This window comes from Cryptomeria japonica, chromosome 3 (assembly GCF_030272615.1).
Source record: "Cryptomeria japonica chromosome 3, Sugi_1.0, whole genome shotgun sequence".
Lineage (NCBI taxonomy): Eukaryota > Viridiplantae > Streptophyta > Pinopsida > Cupressales > Cupressaceae > Cryptomeria > Cryptomeria japonica.
In genome coordinates, this window is record NC_081407.1 from 171,965,860 (window position 1) to 171,971,859 (window position 6,000).

A 6,000-nucleotide genomic window follows, 5' to 3' on the forward strand; every position below is an offset into this window, starting at 1 on the left:
ATGATCGATGCCAGGTGTTACCCAGGATTGTGAAGAAGATAGATGACAATATCACTAAGGTCACTAAGTGATATATGTTGGAAGCTACTTCTTCCTGGATGGACAAACTTGTTGTCAGTTGCTTATAGGCGATTGAAGTCAGAATCCATTGGGTTGGGTTGGTTCATTGCTTGTAGAAATCCTTGGGATTGAGGATGGACCCATGGTGTAGTATGGGATTCACCATATCCTCTTCTCGATTGTTTGATGGTATACTTGACCTTGTTGGGTTGAGGATGGACCCATGGTGTAGTATGAGATGCATTGAATCCTCTACCTAAATCCATTGGTGCAAATGACCAGGGAGAAGAATGGGACTCACGGTGTAGTGCACAATGCACCAACATTCCTTCTCTATCTAGGATGCACTATGAATAGGAGATAGGTTGTCTTTGCGATGCCTACATGAGCCATTCACTATTATATGTGGTGTTTGTACTTGAGTCAATCACTATTATCTACTGTTGCACATACATGAGCCAATCACTATTAACTTGTGATATATGAATATGAACCAATCACTTACCCATGAAGTTTTAAAATGAGCCAATCACTTATATCTTATGATGTATATGTATATGAGACAATCATCATCATTTGTAATGTCTATATGAGAAAATCACTAATGTTTATGTGATGTATGTTGGAGCTAGCCTTCATGTGAACTTGTAATGTCTTGGAAATATTTCCTTATGTATATGTGATTGTGATAATCAACGTGTAGGAGAGGTGATATGACCCTTGTGTGTTTATGTCCATGTTGGATACCAACTATCAGGTACTCTTGGATATGGAACCAACACTTGATGGCAATGTGTATCTCTCCTTGCAATGAGGCTAAGTTAATAGGTTTCCTAAATTAATTGTTAGGATTAGAGAGAGATCAAGATATCATCAAGAGAGAGAGTAGTCTCTTGGGTGTGAACTGAGAGCCTCTGACTTTCCACGAGATGATAAGTAGGCTGGGTCATTAGGCATGGATCTTCAAGGCTAATCTTTGGGTCGATGGATGACTTTGATCATGGAAGGCTAATACTTCAATCGTAAGTATATAAATATATATTGTATTGTTGAGTTGTTGCCACCATAAAGATTAAAGGAGTTAGATACCAACAATTCTGATTGAGATAGAGCTAGCTTGGTTGATGAAGTTGTGAATTGATGTTAAAAAAAATTGTGGTGGCCTATGGGTGGATATTACAATATACCATGTTCATATTGTAATGGTATTATGTTATAATATGCTTACAATTTTGGTATTGAAAAATAAAAAATAAGAGGGAGAAGAGGTAAAAGGACAATTTAGAAAGGAAGTGATATAGAGATACAAAGAGCATGAGAGAAGGAGAGATAGACCTCTCTCTCTCTCTCTCTCTCTCTCTCTCTCTCTCTCTCTCTATATATATATATATATATATATATATATATATATATATATATATATATAACTATTATCTATGTCTATCTCTATATCCTTATCTCTCTCTATCTATCTCATTATATCTACTTCACTCTTTCTTATTCACTCTAACTTTGTTTCTCTATATTTATTTCTCTCTCTCTCTCTTCCTCCTTGCTTTATCTATTTATATACATATCTTTATTTACCTCTATATTCCTATATCTCTATCTTTCTCCTTATCCATCACTATATTTCTATATCTTCCTATATTTATAGCTCTTCCTCTCTACCTATCTCTCCCTTTCTCTACCTCTATCTCTCTACCCCCTATCAAGAATATATCTCTCCCCCTCTCTTCCTTCCTCTATCTATCTCCTTAAATATGGATATCACTCTATCTTTCCCTCTATATCTCTCTATATCTCCCTCTCCCCTATTTGTGTATATCTTCCTCTGTCACTCCCTCTCTATCTCTAGCTACCTCTCACTCTCTCTATCCATTCTCCTCTCCATCTCTCTCCCTCTCCCTCTTCCTAGACCTCTATATTTATATATCTATTCTCTTCTCTATATCCCCCCATCTCTCTCTGTACTTCTCTTCCTATCTCTCTTTATAGAAAATATAGGTTGAAACAACAAATTAATCTATAATAGTGTTTTTAATTCTATCAACCTAGATAATCCCAAAAGCATAAAAAATCTCTAAAGTATCCCATTATACATTCATGTGTTGTTTTAACCATTGGCTCTTTCTTGTGTATGTACATTTGAATTAAGAAACTATTTACACTAAATCTTGAGAGGCCATAGTACATTTTCTTTCATTCTTAAATAAAATATTTATGTCTAACAGTAATGCTTTATATTTACAATATTATTAGTAAATTGAAAATGCTAGGTGAAAAGAAACTTTGAAGGTTTTAAAATCAAGAGAAATCGATACAAATCCAACACTCGAACCTTCCTTAGAACATGTGGCATCAAATAATAGAGTCAATATATAAGATTCAATCAAGAAAAATAAATATTTGATGGTATCTAAGTAGATCGACTAGATTTTATTCAATCTTATAATAACAAAGAAACTAATAAACTCTTGATATGTATGGAAATGAGAACATAGGCCTATTGATGCAAACCAAGATCTCAAATGTCCATAATATATCATTAGGTATATGAATAGGTTTATCTATGTTTAGGGGTTAAAAAGGGAATGGGAAAGACTAGAACCAAAACCCTCTTTCAAATAAACATTGGAATACAAACCACAAAAGTAGGAGATATGCATGATTAACTCTGACTTCGTGTTGTTCTCGTATTCCTTTGATGTTGTGAAAGTTGTTTTGATTGATTTGAAATGCAAAGTGACTAGGATCTAAATGCATGTATGAACAATTGAACTATTGAAATTATCTAATGCAAAAACAAGAACTTCAAAACATGTATAGAAATGAAACGGGAACACAATGGTGCACTTGCGCCTAAAATTTGAGCTAGAACTAAGAGGACAGACACCCAAAATGCCCCTATCCAATTGATGAATTTCTATATAGTGATCTAGATCTAGATCTCTAAGTTTTTCCTTGTCAATTTTCAGACAAAACTGGGAGGACAATGGCACTAAGAACACCCTTGTCAAATACAGTGGCACTATAGAAACCCTTATCTAGGTGTGTTTGGATGAGCTTTGGAGGTATGGTCTATCTTTGGAACCTGACTACTTTACAATCTTTTATCTCTATTTGTAACCTATAGCCGAGTTTACAAAATAGATTTAGAAGGTGTGGTTATGGCTATATATGGGTTTTCCTTAGTCAACCCCTACTTTGGTGATTTCCACCTCCACAAATAGCCAATATTGAAATTAGAATCATGTGTGTTTTCTTTAATCTTATGTTTGTCTAAGATTACTATCAGCTAAAGTGCATAAATGTAAACTAGAGTCCTACTCAAATGTGTTAGACCAAAACCCTAAATGATATGATTGAATCTAAATTGTAAACTAATTCAAGAATGCACGAATCACATAATTTGAAATGATAAAAATCATATTCAAACCTTAATTTTTTAAAATATGAGAACAAAATGAAATCATACCCAACTCCTTAGGGAAAGATACAAGTCAATTCCAACATCTCTTGAAGTTTCCATCATGGTGAATGAAGACTTGATATTTATTTATTTGTCTAAATGAATTTGCAGATCTTGAACTTCACACAAGACAAAGCTTTCACATCATAAGGATATCTCCAATTTGCATAATTGAATGATGCTAGATTGATATCACAAATGAGGAAGGAAACTTGCTTATATATGACATTTTAATTTTGAATTGATAAAAGACCACCTTATGATTATCATTTTTTTTCATCACAGATAGTTTTAGAAATGGGAGGACCAACTCTTTAATCTCCCAAAATTTTAGCCAAAATCATTAGACAATAGTGCCCCAAGCATTATTGTCCAACAAAATAGGGCCAAATTTCTAGGGTAGCAAGATTATTAAATCTTGATTGTACAAATATAAATTATGTGAAAACTTGTAATGTTTATGTGGGGGTTGTTGTCACAAAATTTTGCACCCTTGTCTAAGATACCAACTCAGGCAACCTTGTGAAACATGAAAACAACCTCCAAGTGTTTAGGAACCTTGACATGTGAGGTTAAATCTCTGGAGAAGGCCGAATTCCTTTCCAATCAGGGGTGCAGTGTTGAACTAACCCAACACTGTAAATCCTATTTCTAAGCATATTCTACTGATTTGCAAAGGAAAAGGGAAAATAAGTGCATAAGGTAAATGGAGATGATGCCAAGACTAAAATTTATCTTCCCCTGCCTATAATTGGAAAAAATATCAAAGTTAGCTACCCAAACATACACAAATGTCTCTCTTTAATTTATCTCCAAGGATGCAAACAAGTCAAGACTTAATGGGATATTAGAAGGGATTGAATGAAATCGACAAACAACGTATAAGAGAAATTAACAAAATTTGTGATCCAAAAATAGAGAAAGAGAATGTACAAGTATACAAAGCAGATTTAAGGTAAAATAGATAACTTTATTCATACAAAGGCATGCCAAAATTATAGTTATATAAGCGATTTCCATAAGAGAAAAAGGGGAAGAAACCCCCAAAAAATAACATTATTGCCTTTATAGTGTAGTCATAACTCTAATTGGGCATTGAATTTAGAAACCCTAACCTAATAGGGTTTAGTTATAGAAAGAATGAAAATACATGGATTTGATTGGAATATTCAATTGCTTGTGTGTTGGAACAAATCTATTCAAGCATAGAAAAGACAGAGAGAGGCGTTTAGTCAATGTAGGCAAGAGACCACAAAATCTAGGAGGATTTGTCATAGGGATGGTGTATAAACATTCTCTGTGACAACAAGAAGGTCCTCTGTGAGTGGTAAATGGGCATGGAAATCCTTCAAGAGGATTGGTAGAGGTAGTTGAAATCGTCATGCATTGTCTAGAGGTAATTGATACAAGATTTGCTCTGATCTAGGTCGCCAACGAGGTTAGAATTAATTATCAACCTACTAGTTAGCAACTACCTCAGGTAGCTGTTTGATTTTATGCCCAGTCGTAACAACCATTGTGTCTTCTTGTTTGCGGTGTTTGATCTAATTGACTACAAAAAACTATGTGTATGTATGTATGCATGTGTGTGTATATATATGTGTACATGTATGTATCTATGTGTGTATATGTATGTATGTATTTATGTATGTGTGTGTGTATATGTATATACATATGTTTTGTATGTATGTATGTATGTATGTATGTATGTCATGTATATATGTGTGTCTATGTAATGTATATGTATGTATGTATGTATGTATGTATATATGTGTGTGTGTGCATGTACATGCATGTATGTATATGTGTCTATGTATATGTATATGTATGTGTGTGTGTATGTACATGTATGTATGTATGTATGTACATATGTCTATGTATATATATATGTATGTATGTGTGTATGTGCAAGTTTATGCGTTTGTATGTGTGTATGTGGATATGTATGTATGCATGTGTATGTATGTATGTGTATGTGTGCATGTGTGTGTATGTATATGTATGTACATGCATGCATGCATGTATGCATGTATGTATGTATGTATGTATGTATGTATGTATGTATGTATGTGTCTATGTATATGTATGTATGTGTGTATGTGTGTGTAGATGTGTATATATGTACATGTATGTGTGTGTATGTATGTATGTATGTATGTGTGTGTATGTATGTATGTATTTATGTATGTATGTATGTATTTATGTATGTATGTATGTCATGTATCATGTATGTGTGTCTATGTAATGTACATGTATGTATGTGTGTATGTATGTATGTGTGTATGTGTGTATGTGTGTTTATGTATGTTGTATGTCTGTATGTGTATGTATATATGTATGTATGTGGTGTATGCTTGTGTATGTGTGTGTATGTACATGTATGTATGTGTGTCTATGTATATGTATATGTATGTAAGTGTGTATGCATGTTTATGTGTGTGTGTATGTGTGTATGCGTGTGTATGTGT